Consider the following 17,848-nt stretch of genomic DNA (forward strand, 5'->3'; position numbering starts at 1 on the left):
CTGCTTTTAAAGGGCACATTGTGCTTCGTCCGAGGGAGCATAGAAAATGGACATGGCACCCTCTCACGTAGAGGCTTCAGAGGCCAGTCCAGGTGAATAGCTGGAGCCCTGAGGGAAGGCCAAAGGTCAGAAGGAAGAAGCTGCAGCATGAGGACCAGAAAGGAGGCAAAGGAGAGGGAGGGTCACCAAGTTCTACCTTGTGAGGAGAGAGTAGAAACCTACCTCAATATGACAGAAAACCAGTGCTGAAGAAGACTCAGGATGAGCTGTGATGTTGTGATGGATGTTTGTCACATGGTGCAGCAGTAACTGGAGCCACAATTCATCGATCCCCAGGCCATGCCAGTGGCTGTGAAGGTAACCATCACACTGACATTCTAAGCCTCAGGCTTTTTGCAGGGCTCAGCGGGAGACTTGGCTGGCATATCCCAGTCAGTAGCACACGGATGCATTAAGGAAGTGACTAATGCTCTATTTGCTCAAGTGGGGAAGTACATTCGGTTTTCCCATGGATTTGGCATCTGAAATGCAGAGAGCCAGGCCTTTGCTCAAATTACAGGCTTCTTCAGGTGCAGGGCATCATTGACTGCACCCATGTTGCAATAAAGGTCCCAGCTCAGCATGCAGACACCTTTTGTGAACTGTAAGTTCACTCAACCAATGTCCAGGTGGTTTGTGACCACAGAACAGTCTGTCTTTAAGTATATACAAGATTCCCAGCAGCTGCCGCAATGCCTGAGGAGTTTGCAACTCCCCTTTCTACTTCAACCACCAATGTGGATCTGTGGACGGCTTCTAGGGGACAAGTTCCTTAAGAACTTGGCTAACGACCCCCTTTAGGAACCCAGAATCCGAGGCAGAGCAACACTACAACAGCAGCTACGTCGTCACCAGGAGCACCATCGAGCAGGCCTTTGGCATTTTAAAGATGAGATTCAGGTGCCTCGATTGCCCTCCAATATGCCTCATCAAGGGTTTGAAAAATAGTTGCTATGTGCTACATGCTGCACAACATTGCGCAGCAGAGGGGCCTCCAAATAGATGGTGATGTGGTCATGGGCGAAGCTCCAAACCCCGAGGAGGAAGATGATGAGGAGAATGAGGAAGACCATGTACATGGATGAGGATGATGAACCCACCAATGGCAGAGTAGCAGGGAGGCATGACCATGTAGCCAGGGCCGACACCGTGCAGGAGGGGATCATTGCTAGACGGGTCCTTGTTCAAAATAGATTTTAGTGAGGTCCACCGATATAACACTTATCATCAGCCACTCCCTGCTGAGTTATTCCCATGCAAAGATCCTTGTAAATCGATGCCACAATTGCTCAAAAGAACTGCCCATCCCCTGCAAGGAATGCATGAAGATCAATGAGTTTGATTCAGACATTCAAACTGCTGCTCTTTCCAACATAAACATAGGCCCCATCATATTTCAAATAGACATTGTAATATGACCATTACAATCCACCGCCTCACTTGAATGTCATTGACTGTAAATGAGGCATCATTCTACTTCTACGCAAACGTAGAAGTGAAAGTAACTATATTCAAAAATTGCTCAAATGTGATAATTCTCTGTGTAAAGGTAACCTTGGTGAACCCATCAGTGGTCTATGCGAGACGGCACCCTTTGCTCTCATATTCCCATGAAGTGACCCCCACCCCCATGTTGCCTTGGAGGAGGTGGAGGCAGGCTGCTCACTTCTCTGCTTATTTGGAAATGAGGAACATGGAGGCCAGCCTCATGGTGCAAGCGCCCATTGGAGACCTACTTTGGGTTGTGGCCTCCCCAGCTCAGTATGGGCAGGTGTGGTCACTAGCACCTGTGGAGCAGATGAGGGCCATGGCAGAGGGACCAACAAGATTGAGGAAGATGAGGGTGCTGAGGTGCTCTCGGTACCTTCACCCTCCTCAGTTACCTACACAGCCCTGGTTTGGCCTTCAGGTGGGGTTGATGGGGCCGGTTATTGGTGCACATCTGTCATCCAATCCAGTAACTGCTGGGCCAACATCCTGTTAAGGGTATGCAGCTCCTCATGTATTCCATAGATGTCAGCGCTCATACTCTGAGCAGATTGATCCAGGCTCCTGAGGGATACTTACACCCTTTCCTGGCCACTCTTACAACCACTCTGAGTTCTGCTGTATGTATTGCTCCGTGAGAGTGGCCAGTCTCTCATGATCAGAGCCTCATGCAATTGAGCCCCTGGGACAATGTATATCTCATGATGGTGGTGAACTCCTTCAATTTCAGTCTTAGAACTTCCACAGCCTCAGGGAACTCCGCCAAATGTCCACACACCTGCTTCTGATTGGACAACACTGTTTCCAAAAGGTAACTTCTGGGGTTCCACATTCCTGCGCAATGGAGCATCATTGTGACTTTCCTCCCTCCTCCTGGGGGACCGTGCATAGATGTCTCTACCTCTGACACCTCCTCCTGTACTCTGGTGCTGTACCCTTCACCCTGTGCCATTGGCTCTACACATGTGCTACATTCCTCCGATGTGCTGGTATCTGAATTGGCGGAATGTGAGCTAGTCAGATGTGACACTACATTCTCAGACATCTCTTCCTCTTCTTGATGCCTAAGGGATGATCTGGCCTGGGGGTGGGGAGCGAGCAGAGCTGAGCCCGGTGTGAGACAAAAAAATGAGTTATTTAGATGTAAAACAAAAACAGAATTACCTGGAAAAACTCAGCAGGTCTGGCAGCATCGGCGGAGAAGAACAGAGTTGACGTTTCGAGTCCTCATGACCCTTCGACAGAACTTGAGTTCGAGTCCAAGAAAGAGTTGAAATATAAGCTGGTTTAAGGTGTCTGTGTGGGGGGCGGAGAGATAGAGAGAGAGAGAGAGGTGGGGGGGGTGTGGTTGTAGGGACAAACAAGCAGTGATAGAAGCAGATCATCAAAAGATGTCAACGACAATAGTACAATAGAACACATAGGTGTTAAAGTTAAAGTTGGTGATATTATTTAAACAAATGTGCTAATTAAGAATGGATGGTAGGGCACTCAAGGTATAGCTCTAGTGGGGACTAGGGACTTTACAGCCTTCCGGACTGAATATTGAATTCAACAACTTTAGGTCGTGAGCTCCCTCCCCTATCCCCACCCCCTTTCTGTTTCCCCCTTCCTTTTTTTTTCCAATAAATTATAAAGATTTTCCTTTTCCCACCTATTTCCATTATATAAAAAAAAACCCCACTAGAGCTATACCTTGAGTGCCCTACCATCCATTCTTAATTAGCACATTCGTTTAGATAATATCACCAACTTTAACTTTAACACCTATGTGTTCTATTGTACTATTGTCGTTGACATCTTTTGATGATCTGCTTCTATCACTGCTTGTTTGTCCCTACAACCACAACCCCCCCTCCACCTCTCTGTCTCTCTATCTCTCCGCCCCCCACACACACACCTTAAACCAGCTTATATTTCAACTCTTTCTTGGACTCAAACTCAAGTTCTGTCGAAGGGTCATGAGGACTCGAAACGTCAACTCTTTTCTTCTCCGCCGATGCTGCCAAACCTGCTGAGTTTTTCCAGGTAATTCTGTTTTTGTTTTGGATTTCCAGCATCTGCAGTTTTTTTGTTTTTATTTAGATGTAGCTTTTCTCCCAATGAAAGTATGCTCCAGTGTACGCTACTGCCTTAAACGTGCATACACTGCTCTCATGATGCAATTCCGTCTTTGCACTCCCTCTTATGCCAACCTCCCACTGTCCTCAGCAAAGTGACAGCATGACCTCTACCATTACCACCATTTGCCCAGGCAATCTCTACGCCTCCTTTATCACCTTCCACTGGAGATTCACCATCACCAACAGACAGCTCTTCAGCTACCCTGGTGATCTGCATATCTATTTGTTCCACAGTAGGTATGGGCCTCCAGTTGGTTGACCCACCCCCAGTCTGGGACATCGCCGTTACATCCTTTCTCTGTTTGGTCTGCAACGACAACATGAATTTCTGTTATCCTTATGTATAGTACATGCAGAGATATTCCTCTTCACTGTGTGTGAATCACAGAGGCAATTTGCATCTGTTTTGTGCACAGCTACATTAGCTGCTTATACATCCAAGCCTCAATGCTGAGGAAGAGTATGATCCATGTCTCGCACGTTATCCACAGCACGCTGATATGAACTTTCCCTCGGACCTTTCTGTCCATGAGCGAAGCCAGAACACAGCAGGTCACTGAACCTTTTGTGGCACTGAATCTACAACCTCTGGTAGTTACCTGCAGTGCTCGCCACAGCTGTAATCTCTACTTTGTCTGCAGTAGGTGGCGTCGAATGGTCAGCAGGGCGAAGGGCTGTTGTTCTTCTTTGGACCTCCTCTGTTAAGACCTACAGGCCCTTATCTGAGAATCATGGAGCCACTGACCCTATCCCTCCCCCTGGGGCTCCTCTGTCCAACATGAGAATGTATGGTGCAAAGGGCCATGAGCAATTCAGATTATATTGCTCTCATTCACTTTTGTGTGCTTACACGCACTAACCATTTTCAGCATTCATCACTGCTAATGGTGTAGTGAGTGGAAAGAATGGCTCTGTACATATGCTTGATGCCATGTATGTTGCGGCTGTAACTCCAATATGGTTTGTGATTGCTGACAGCCTCACTGGCTTACTCCCTCTTAGTCAGACTGTTAAGTCATGACAGTGTGAAGATGTCAGGGACCTGGTCATGGGTCCACTGTGTGGGAGCAACCTGAGAGGTGGGTGGCAAGAGGGCAAATGAGCATGGTACAGTTCATCGTTCATCCACTGAGCCTAGCCAGGTAACTACATTGCAGCATATTATCTGCCCCAGGTAGTGTTGGTAAGATGATGCCACCTCCATGGCTCTGTCTTGAGATTCCACTCCACTAAGTGGTTTAGCTCAGCACACTTTTGTTTAGGCAGCAGCAATGGCACTTCCCCCATAGGGAAAGCCCATGAGGGGCTTTCTATTCCAGGGTCAGCTAACAGTCGGACAACATCTAGAGCTCCCTCCACGTAACCGAAAGATGACACCTCCTCCAAGGCTCAGGAAGTATAGCATTGAGGACCAATTTCTCGAACAGACCTTTCAAAAGGGGTGCTTTTTACATGTGCCCGAGTTGCCCAACCCACAGCGGACCTGCCTTTGAACCCTCACTACTTTCCAGTCCCTGTAGCAACAAGAGCTGCAATGGACTGAAGAGGAAGTGCACCAACATGCCTGAGCCTAATTCCTGGACTGGAGGACAAGATAAGTTTAAGGGGTCCCAGGGCTGGGAGGGTAGGAAAGGTATAGGGTGGTCGCAAAGGGGGCGATCGGGGTGTTGTGGGAAAGGCTGGGGGAGGGAGGGAGGTCCAGTGACCACTGGACCTTTAAGGGGGGGGGCACCCACAGTCAGAAGGGGACTTCTGATGGAGGCTCCGCAACCCCGCACAACTTCTTGCCTGAGATCTAAGGCTATTCTTTTTCGGGCTTCCCCCATGCCTGAGAAATCTTAAGTTTAAGGGCCTGAATTGGGGCAAGGGCAGGCTTCCCATCTGAGGCCTTGCCCAGCCCAGCGTAAAGTTGCTGCATGGTCAGGGCAGGCGAGAACCCAGAATCCTGTTCCTTCAATTTCACTCTCCCCCCCGCTGCCTAAATCCTCACTGGCATGGGAGCATGAAATTCTGGCCCATATTACTAAATATGAAATTCAATCTTCTTAAATGTTCTGCTTTCATCAACACACACCACCCAAAGTTTCAGTCCTACACTGACCCTCATACATTTGGCATTTTATCAATACCTTCTTTTCCTGAAGTGCCTCGTAACTCATCTTATCTTCTAACTATTAAAACACTATCTGTAACACTGCAATCTCTCACTTTCAAGATTAAATGTTAGATATTGGACTGTTAACACTTATAATGTAGCCTTTTTTCTCGTGTGCAAGATGTATGAATCACACAGGCATGAGGGAATTGCGTTTTTAATTTTTTTTTTGAGCGAAACACACCCAGTAAGGTATCAATGCTGTTTGAAACTCTCTTCATTCCATTGGTTAGATCCTGACTTTGTGCAAGAGCGTAAACTAGGTGAGTTGGCAGCTTATTTTACATCTCGTATCATTGAAGACACTGGAAATAAAAAATCGAGTGAGATATGAAATGGGTTAGAAACTCACCGACAATCTATGTATACTAACCCGCAAATTAAAGACCTAATGAATTTTAATACTTTAAAACATAAAAGAGTCAGCAAGTACATAAACGCAAACACTCCCTAAATGTTGAACTTTCAGAGATTTTAATTGTACAAAGAGGCTTGTGTTGTTGAATCCTGTGCATAAGGATTTCCTTGCTGATTATTCTTTTCATACTGCTGAAGAATTCCTTGTCATATCAGTCATCATGTTGATATTTTTCCCAGGTGCACAATATCATTGGTGTGAAATAACAATGTGGGGAGCATGAAAACACTCCCATATAAGCTTGTAAAATAATTTCTTCACCATTTAAACCAACTTAAAATAATTTGCTAATTCAATATTCCTCCTCCTGCTTTTGCTGAATTATTTACGTTGCTTTATTCAAGATCAACTGCGACCTTCTCAGAGAAACTAGGCATGTGCACTAAAAGCAGGCCTTGCTAGCTTGTGCCCACACCCTGAAAATGATTTTTTTAACACATACTGTATAATTCAGTATTTTAATTGTAAGGTTTGAATTACGAGTAGGCCAGAATGTAATGCTCCTCCAATAAATGCTGAAATGTGGAGAGAATGTCAATATCGACTTCACTCTGAGACCTGCAGCATTCTTGAACCATTTCCAAACTTTGTACAAAATTAAATTTTTCCAAATTCCTCATACACTGGAAGACAAGAATATTTGGAATTTTTAAAAACCAGGTTATTGTTGCCCCACATGGATGCTGGATCACTTTAGCGTAGTACTTTGTTCTAAAAGAAAATGATATCCCATAGTAAAGCCTGCGAACCTGAAGTCTGTCTCTTAATAAAAATGGCAGTGTACGCGTATGATGTATTCTTTGTTGAGGCTACATTGGCTGCAGGCTGAAGTCAGCATTTGGAGATCTAGATGAGGCTTAGGAGTTTCCTGCTCCCCATGCTGCGATCATCGTTCACATTGACCCCTGGGGTCGGAATTTTGTGGCCTGAATCGGGCCGGAACAGAGGCAGGTGGATGGGGAAAATGGCAGCAACATTGTGTTGGCATCCCACCTCCATTCCCAATGCAACAATCTTTATGAAGGAGGGGCCGAGCGCAGTCTGTGAACTCACTCGCGCTCCTGTTGAGGCCAATGAAACTAGAGGTGTGTGGACCTTAAGGATGGTGAGGCCCTGGAAAGGGACAGCTCACAGGGGTAGGGGTAAGAGGTTAGAGAGGAGGAAGAATTGGAGGCAAAGGGAGATGATGCTGAACAGAGAGGTGCCCCTGCTGCGTGATGATGTGGCCTCCTTCTGCCACCCTCCAGGAAAAGGACCTCCCTCCTCTCCCTCATGAGTGCAAGGCCTCTGGCTCCCCTGTGACATTGCACTTCCCTGTTGTGCAGTGGTGAGCTTTGGCACAAATTCTCTCCCTCAGCACAACTAGCAACCTCCGAGATGGCTGCTGTGGGTGTTGAAATGAGTCTCCCCAATATAAATATATATATATACACACACACACACACACACACACACACACACACACACACACACACACACACACACACACACACACACACACACACACAAAATCCCTCTAATCCTTTGACACTCCCCCTTTATTTCTGCCCTCATCAGCTTTACTTGGACAAGAAACCCATTTCCATAGCAATGCAGGGCTACCCCCCATGGAAATCTGAGCTTTATTCAGTTTCCCACCGGGGCCAGATTACTCCATTGCGAAAATCCAGCCCCTGCACTTACTTCCCACGTTAAAAACAGGTCAAGAGATCTATTTATATTGCATAAAAGAAGATTATTGGAGGAAATACTTAGGGCCCCAGGCTCTGGAATTCTCTTCTTAAAACTCCCCTTCTCTCTGTGTCTTCTTTCCAGCCATCTTTTTGGCCAAGCTTTCATTCATATTGTATAATCTCTTAACAACAAGTTTGTGGTTATGTAGCGCTTTCAGCATCAGAAATTATCCCAAAGTGCTTCACAAGAACATTATCAACAACACTTGAAGCCAAGCCACATAAGGATCTCTTTGGACAGGTGACCAAAAGTTTCATCAAAGTGTTAAGTTTTAAGAAGCGTCTTAAAGGAAGAGAGAAAATTGGAGATGTTTAGGGTGAGAAATCCAGAGTTTAGGGTTTAGGCAGGTAAGAAGTTGGAAGAGTGTTGAAAATCAGGGATGTGCTAGAGGGGAGAAATGGAGGAGCATGGAAACCTTAGACCTGGAGGAAGTTGGAGAGAGAAAATGTGGGACTCAGCCATGGAGTGCTTTGAAAACAAGGATAAGAACTTTTAAATTCAGGCATTACTGGGCAGTGAGCATAGAGGTCATGTGTGAACAGGATTTGGCGCGATGGCTCATTATCCATTTGCCATGAGGCACCTTGGGATATTTTTCTGTGGAAGTCCTATACAATTGTTAAATGTTATACTGTTCAATGGTACTAACTGTCGTCTTCTTTCTGCCAATGACGTTAATGTGTTCTTTTTTGAAGATCAGAAATTGACAAACCATTCCCGGGCCCTGATCTGACTGTCAGAATGAAATGCAGGTCAGGCACTGTGAAATGCCCAAGAGAGATCCCGAGCGAGATTATGAAGCAGGTGGCCAATTAAGAGGCGGCCTCCAGGAATCTTGTCCAGTTAAGGAGGGCAGGCAGGTGCCCAAGGCTTGGGGTTGGTGGGGGGGTGGGGGGGGGGGGGTGTCAATCAGAAGCCCTCCAGCACTGAAGGATCAGCAGCCCCATCATCAGAGTTGGGTGCTGCTGATGTAAGTGAGTGAACAAAATAGGCCTCAATGTAGAAGATCTTCCAACATTTAAAAATTTTTTAAAACGGCCACAGCTGCAAAGTGGGAAATTAAATAAGGGATCACTGGTGCCTCTGGTCTACTGCAGGGAGGCCACCTCTGTCCATCAGCTGGAATTTAGCCTCAGAGAGGCTGTCTACATCAGCCGCTAATGTGGAATTGTCAGCATGTCCACCTCTGAACCCACCTCTGCTGCCCTATGAAAATTTAGTCCTAGAAATCTGAAGCTTTGCTAACCAGACCAAAGAAACAACTCTTTGGAGTAATGTTGTTCTTTTGTACAATTATGTAAAGATTATTCATTGGTGCTAACAAGCAGAAGACTGGTACTTGACTAGACTAGTTAAAGAAAGGTTTTTTAAAAAGATCCTACTATCATTTATGAACGCAGGTTATGAATTACTGGATTGAAAAGATATTTATTAATGCTGACATATCTTTAGGTTTTGAGACTTGCACACAACAAGTTAAGACCAAACCCTTTTCAGGAAGTTACATCACAGGCCTCAAACAGACCATGTAAACTCTCCTATCCATGGAGATAAGCACCACTTCCTTCCAACTTGGATGATAATAAACATTCACTGCAAATTATATAAATAATTGACCAATAGTTTGTTACATTTGATCCATTTCCACCATTTAATCAAATAGAATAAGGGAGAACAGCAACATTTAGCTTTGGCAGAAAGTTACAAAAAAATCAAATAGCACTTTGGACTTTACTTCTCATGCTAAAAATCAATAGTATGATTTTGCAGGACCTTTGCCTTGTTGATGATGGCTTATTTCTAATTACTAGAAAAATGGATAGGTCTTTCAGTGTTGAATGATTACTAAACATGTTCTGGCATCCTGGTTGTCTGCACAATTTTAACAAGATGCTTGTTACTGGAGACCTTCAAGATGATAAATAATTTTGTGAGCGGAAACAGAAAACTTATTTTTTTTATTGCTCATGGGATGTGAACATGCTGGCAAGACCAGCACTTGTTGCTAATGCCTAACTGTCATTGAGAAGGTGGTGGTGAGCTGCTGCCTTGAACCAGTGCAGTCTGTGTGGTATAGGTGCACCCACAGTGCTGTTAGGAAGGAAGTTCCAGGATTTTGACCCAGCGACAGTGAAGGAACGGTGGTATAGTTCCAAGTCAGGATGGTATGTGGCTTGGGGGGGAACTTGCAGGTTGTGGTGTTTCCCTGCACATGCTGCCCTTATCCTTCTAGGTGGTAGAGGTCATGGGTTTGGAAGGTGCTGTCAAGGTGCAGGAGTCTAGGTGAGCAGCTGCAGTGCATCTTGTGTATTGTACACACTGCTGACACGGCGTGCCTCTGATGGATGGAATGAATGTTTAACATGGTGAATGGGGTGCCGAGGAAGCGGGCTACTTTGTCCTTGACTGTCATGAGCTTCTTGAGTATTATTGGAGCTGCACTCACCCAGGCAAGTGGAGAATATTCCATCAAACATTTGACTTGTGCTTTGTACATAGTGCATAGGCTTTCAGGAGTCAGGAAGAGTATTACTCAAAGCAGAATTCCTAGGCTCTGACTTGTTTGTATAACTGCAATATTTATATAACTGGACCAGTTAAGTGCCTGGTCAATGGTAACCCCTAGGATGTTGATGGTGAGGAATTCAGGAATTCAGTGATGCCAATGCACTTAAACATCGAGGGGAAATGGTTAGAGTATTCCTGTTGGAGATGGTCATTGCTTTCACCTTGTGTGATTGCAAATATTATTTGCCACTTAGCAGCCCAAGCCTAATTGTCAGCCAAGTCTTGCTGTATGTGGGCATGGGTTGCTTAAATATCTGAGGAGTTCCAAATGGTGCTAAACATTGTTCAATCATCAGTGAACATCCCCACTTTTGACCATATGATGGAGGGGAGGCCATTGATAAAACAGCTGAAGATCGTTGTACAGAGGTCACTACCCTTAGGAACCCTTGCAGAAACGTCCTTGGGCTAAGATGATTTATCTCCAACAACCATAACTAGATATGACTCCAACCAATGGTGATCTTTCCCCCTGCTTCCCATTGACTTTAGTTTTGTTAGGGCTCCTTAATGCCACACTCAGTCACATGCTACCTTGCTGTCAAGAGCAGTCACTCTCACCTCACTTCTGGAATTCAGATCTCATGTTTAGACCAAGGCTGTAATGAGGTCAGGAGCCATGCGGCCCTAACCCTGGGAGCCTAATGGTGATGTGCACAAAGAAATGGCATCTGCTTTGTTTTCTTGTTATCTTTTGGATCCTTGGTGTTAGTTATTATCACACTTTAAGCTTGGAAAGGTGAGAGCCCTTTATGTTTAATATTTGCATGCTGCCTTGTACAAAAGAAGGGCAGGTTTGAACTAGTTCTGTTACACATCACATGAGTCTCCAGTGCAGTTGTGAAAAGTGGCCCCATGGAACACTTACAGATAACAATTAGTTCCTAGCTAATTTAATTCCTAGATATTTACAGATAATGCAATAATGTATAACAGCATCAATACTGAAAAATCTGAATGTCGTTCATTTTAGTCCATAGCCAACAATATGGTGTGCTTTGCTATTTTATCTTGGTTGCCAATGTGGAGATTTTTTGCCTCTATTTGCTGTTTTTCCAATTTTAACTGCTTCACCATTGGTGACCATGCCTTCAGTTATCTCAACACCAAGCTCTGGAATACTGTCCCTACACATCTTCATCCCGCTACCTCGCTTTCCTCCTTTTAAGACACTCTTTAAACCCTACTTCTTTGACCAAGTTGTTTTTCATCTTACCTAATATCTCCTTATGTGTCTCGGTGGCATATTTTGTTTTAAAATGCTCCTGTGAAGCGCCTATGTTAAAGGTGCTATATAAATATGTGTTGTTGCCTTTCATCCCCTTCCCCTACACGCAAAGGTGTTAACTGCCTCACTGCTGTATAATCCTGGTCACCATCTGGTATCTCATTCAAGGGTGTGGATTATCATTTTATGCAATGAACAGTGAGAACCGTGCTCAATTGCCTCAGATAAGTACGCTGCTGTCATTTGTAATGTTGTAACTCTACCCTGACTGAAATCAGCTAATGAAGCACAGCCTATGATGGATCCTGGACAATGCAGCTCAAAGGTAAAAACTTTACTTCTGAGGCACTGAGAGCTGCATTAACATTAAATAAAAGCCTCTGTTCTCTTCACTCCCCATTTCTTCATCTGATTCTTTGCCTCCTGGCGTAATTTCATTGTCAATGACTGGACAAAGAAACCTAGAGCTCAAATTTGTAAACATATTTTTTAAAACAGTCTTCATATCACTCAATATGAAGTGAATGCACAATGATGGTTTACAAGAACACAGGTCTCTGATGTGGCTTTCTGCCTGGATAAATATAGAACAGAGCAACACAGATGCATCAAAAGTTAGATCATGTGACTAAACATGCTTTTAGAACATGTAAAGCAAATATGAACTTTTAAAATTCACGTTGAAAATCAAGGGCAGGATTTTCGGGTCAGCAGGCAAGCATGGTGGGCAGGCCCGGGAGTGACTGGAAATGGCCCACTCCCCGCGATTGGCCCCCGACCGCAATTTCACTCTGGCTGGCCAATTAACGGCCAGCCAGCGTGAAACACGGGCTGAAATTGTCGGCAGGTGCACTGCCACCTTTTGCGTGGACCTGCTGACTGAAGTATCGCACAAGTGCGCGATGATGTCGGGACACTCGCCTGACGTCACCGCATGCTACTTTATGCCCAATCGGGTCGGGCGCATGCCTGCCCGTAAATCATAAAATTCTGCCCCAAGTGGAGTTAATAGCTGTAAACGTTTGCAAAATGGGACTATAGTATTTAATTTTGTCATCTGATACAGAATTGGATTTTTTTTTGGTCTTGCTCATTACTAATGTACACAGTGCACAGTTGTTTGGAGATTCTTAGCTCCGTTATACCTTGTTGTCATTCAGTAGCCTATCCAAAAGAATAGGCTCATCCATGTAATGCTGCCTGCTAAGTAAATGAGCATGAGGGAGATGCCCTCCATTTTGGAGCTGTCCGTGGATATTATTGCATCTGATTTTTGCTTTTGAAAGCACATGTTGTGTCACGTTTATTGATAAGGCACATTTTGGTGTGAAGGAAAAGTTGCACAGACTTAACTATACACCTTAGCTGAACACTGAAAAGTTTATTAGAATTTATGCTGAAATTTAATGTGTTTTGTAGTATGATGGAGTTTGGAAGACATTCTGTGTAGAACATGACTATTTTCCAGAAACAATGACCTTGCAGGCTTTGTCCTGGGATGATAGGCTTAATCATTAGATCATTTGATAATAGTTTCAAGTAGTCCAGCGAGAATTGTAAAAACAAAGGCAGACCAAAATATTTACACAGTGCTGTTGTATTTTATACCTTAAGAGATATGCAGAGATGACACCAGTTTCCGTGCCTGAACAGGATTTTCATTTACAATGCTCTTAAAATGTCTGCAACAGCCTCAAGCTTCCAGCTTCCTTTTAGTTTCTTTCTCAGTGAGCATGCCCAGGCTTGACTATTGGTGCACACAAGTGTCAGACATGGAGAATCAAACGCCAAACAATTGAACAGTTGAATACCACAGGTGCCTCCAAATAGATAAAGAATAATTCTTCCACATCCAATAACAAAACACACAAAGAGAGTTAGAATGATCAGAAATCACTTCAGATCTAGTTCTAACCAAAAAATCCTTGGAGTTAATAACATTATAAAAATACCACATTGCCATGACAAATATAAAACAGAGAAAACCCTTCCAGAACCCACCCCTTTCTTGTGTTTGTGTGCGAACCATGCATTTTGGTGGTGTACGTGGCATGCATTGTTAGTGATACTTCAGTTTGGGAGATTGACATGCACATGTTTGCTGGTTTTGGAGCTGTGGCCTTGACTGTAGTAGGGGTGTGTAATTTACATAGAATTCCTCCTGTACTAGTGGGGCAAGATATATCCAGACCACAGGTTCAAATGTGTTGTCTGCTTTTTACTTTTTTGAGCTGATGCTTCAATTTATTTTACTTATGATGAGTTTATCAAGTCCCATTATGGAGTACAGTAGCACAGTGATTATGTTACTGAACTAACAATCGAGAGGCCTAGACTAATAATCCAGAGAGGTGAGTTCAAATCCCATCACAGCAGCTGAGAAGTTTAAATTTGGTTAAGTAAATAAATAAATCTATATTTGAAAAGAAATCTAGTAGTTGTGAAACTATTGGATTATTTTAAAACCTATCTGTTTGACTAATGTCCTTTAGGGAAGGAAACCCGCTGTCCTAACCCGGTCTGGCCTGTTTGTGGCTTCAGATCCACAGCAATGTGGTTGACTCTTATTTGGAATAAACTAGCAAGCCACTCAATTGTACAGGGATACACCATAAATACCAGCGACCAGCCAATGATGCCCACATCCCATGAATTAATAAAAATGAACAGGAAAAACCCTTTCAAGCCCAAACTGGTTGCCATCTGTTACCCTATTCTATCACTATGACTATTTCCTGTTTAAAGCAAACTGTCCTTTTTTTTATTCTACATTTTATAATCAGTATCGTTTACCTTCAATGCTACTATTAGCTTGGACCTTGGGCAGTGAATGAACTTTTGTTCAACAGCTTTGAGTGATCCTTTCCACTGTTTCTGTCTAGAAAAGTAATTTATCTTATTCGAGTAATTTTCTGGTTGGCTCCCTCGTCAGACATTCAGTGCCTGATAGAGTGACCCGGCATTGGGAAGGGGGACCTGCTGACAGCTACCTTCCTGCTCTTTCCTCTGGCCCCCACACTCAGCAAGCAACCCCTCTCGCTGGCTTTGGGCCTCTGGTGGGTGCATAGCTACCACCATCCCTCTAGTGGCCCTGCCCACAATAAGGAGCTGCTTGCCTTGATTGGCCAGCAGCTCTCATGAGCGGGATGTCCACCCCAGGGTCCTTCATCCTGAAGAAGGCTCACTACCTTGCACTTAAGTGCCTGCCTGGCACTTAGTACAGTGGGCCTTCCCCACAGAAGGCAATGTGGGGCCCCCACTGGCCCTCTAGTGGTAACCAAGGCACCCATCGTCTCGATTAAATTCTGCCCATTGTTTCAGAGACAGAAATATATCAATGCAAGAATGATATATATATATTTATAAGGGAAGGGTAGGATATACCCTCCATTTGTAACATTGAGCCAAATCCTCAGCTCCTCAAAAGGTGGCTGGCTCTTCGCTAGATTTAACTGATCAACTTAATAGGTCATAACGCGCCAGATTCCAATTTCCATCTCTTCCCGTGGTGCTCTATCATTCCATCCCCCCATTGTACTATTCAATCAGATCTACAACTCTAGGTAATTCTTATTCACACCACATAGTTTCTCTCTGCAATCCAGTGTGAGAAACTGAGCCCAAAGCAAAATACTGCTGATGCCAAAAATCTGAAATAAAAACAGAAAATACTGGTGAAAGGTCATCGACCTGAAACATTGAATCCAATTCTCTCTCCCCAGATGCTTCCTAATCTGTTGAATGTTTCCAACATTTTCTGTTTGTATTCTCAGATGAACTGAGCCACTAGTTCCTTCATCTCCTGAAATGCTTTTGGCAGCAATATCCCCCACTTTTAAACAAAAAACTAGTAGTTCTTAAAAAGAAAAAAACTGCGGATGCTGGAAATCCAAAACAAAAACAGAATTACCTGGAAAAACTCAGCAGGTCTGGCAGCATCGGCGGATAAGAGAAGAGTTGACGTTTCGAGTCCTCATGACCCTTCAACAGAACTGGAGTTCTGTTGAAGGGTCATGAGGACTCGAAACGTCAACTCTTCTCTTCTCCGCCGATGCTGCCAGACCTGCTGAGTTTTTCCAACTAGTAGTTCTTGCCATTTTTAACAATATATTCCATAACTAACAACATAAGTCAGTAAAAAAGTACAAACCTTTTATCTTTTTATAGTCTATTTCACACTCAGAAATAATATGGTCTTTAGGTTGCAGACCAAACAGCATGATGTTAACAATCCATAATTGATGTTAGCGTTGAAGTGCTGAGTTAAATAGGAACAGAAACTGAAACATAAGTGTTCCCATTGCTTTCCCTGCTAATGGGATATAAATTATCATCATATTCTACTCCAATGCCAATAATGGACTCGTTTAGTATTTTTATGAACCTGACCTGGCTGAGTGTCCATTTTATGAGATGATTTTGTTTTTCAAAAAAAATCTACATTTTAATCAAGATCATTATCCCAGTGATGTTTACTTGATCCTGCTCTAACATCTTCTCAAGTTCATCCTCTGCCTTATATAATTCCATTTATCTCCTGTAAACCAATTACCTGAAGGTGAGTGTATATTTTGTAGTCCATCAGCACCAAGTGATCCAATATCTCATTCTGTTTATTGGTGTGCAAAGCCCTTACATTTCAAATGAGTATCCAATATAAAGGGCACTGGTTAGCTCAGTTGGCTAGATGGTTAGTGTCTGGACCAGAATAATGCCAATAACGCCTGAGGCAGACTTGGGACCTGTCTCCTCACCCTTCTCCTGAGAGTGAAAGGCAACAGCAAACCTTCACTAACAATAGCTGCTAAGAAAATGGCTGAGGATGAAGGATTAGCAGACAGGAAGCCAAGGACCTGCCTTCTGGCAGAGTACGCATCATATCACCCAATATAAGCAGTGTGTTTCTTCATTATACCGTATTCATCATCGGAATAGTTTGAGTATTTGTGCCTTTTGTCAACTCTCTGGATCATTGTTCAGTTCCCTAAGCATGCACACAATCTTGTAAATCACCATCCACTTGGGTGTCAGTATTCCAAAAATATCCTTCCTCCTCCGTCTCTGCCACTCTATCCCCATTTCCGCCCTCCTCTACACTTAGGCCTTAATTTGGCCGGAGGTGTCAGGACCACAACATTGGAAAGCAGGTCCCGAGCTCTCATTTCCTGGCAGCAGGACAATCTTACCACAGGTAGCCTGCTAAATGGCCGCCTGAAGGCTGTCCGTCATATTAAGGACAGCAGGCAGACTCCTGACGCTGCTGGACCAACCTGACGGCTGGAGCTGTAAAGCCTCAGCATTAGGTGAGGTGGGCGCTGCTGAGGCAGGCAGAGAACCTTGGGAGCGGGGCCAGGTGAGTACATAAAAATATACCACAGGGCTGAATGAGAGAGGGAAAACCCCTCTGAGGGGATAGTTGATGCCTTTCCTGCCCACAGCCCCTTCTTTGGGCCATTAAACCTTTAGCGCTGATGGTCCCCTCTGGCTGCTGCAGAGAGGTGGCCTCCTTTTTAGTTGGTGATCTCTCCGTGTGGTGGGGGTCGTCCCACATTCGGCAAAATGCCAGTGCTCCCCATATAATGGCCCCTAATTGGGCCTTTAATTATGTTATGTCTTTAATGTCCTTGGAGTGGGCAGCCTTTCTGCATCCTGTCCTGCTGCTCGGAAAATGCTGGGACCACGCCCTGAGCTATCCTGACATGGCACTTTGCAGTTTTACTGGCATCTCTTCCCCTACCCGCCACAAAGGGAGCAATAACATTCTGGTCTTAATTTCTCCCAGCAATCCTTTTTGCCTTCAAGTCCAGGACTTCTGCTCCTCCATTACTACTTTCTAGTTCACATATTTGTACCCCTTATCCCAGCAAAGGTGCCGTTTATGAACAAAATGTGTATTATACAAAGATGTGGAAAATAACGTCTATTCGTGGTGCAGACATGTAGTTCACTTGAGGAATATAAATCATATATAACAGGGTCATCACTACCTATCCTCCATTTAATTAACCACAAATTTCTTACTGTCATTGATTCTCACTAGCATACACATGAAAGATAGGGTTGACTTTTGGACATTATGATGAAATAAGTCCTGA

At 44.2% G+C, this 17,848-nt stretch overlaps 1 protein-coding gene across 1 annotated transcript in view; it reads left to right on the forward strand.

Moving 5' to 3' along the window:
- plcg2 (phospholipase C, gamma 2) overlaps positions 1 to 17,848 on the forward strand; it is a 184,378-nt gene that overhangs the window by 51,045 nt on the left and 115,485 nt on the right. The window lies entirely within an intron of this gene.

The sequence above is a fragment of the Carcharodon carcharias genome, chromosome 7 (genome assembly GCF_017639515.1).
Source record: "Carcharodon carcharias isolate sCarCar2 chromosome 7, sCarCar2.pri, whole genome shotgun sequence".
In the NCBI taxonomy this organism is placed as follows: domain Eukaryota; kingdom Metazoa; phylum Chordata; class Chondrichthyes; order Lamniformes; family Lamnidae; genus Carcharodon; species Carcharodon carcharias.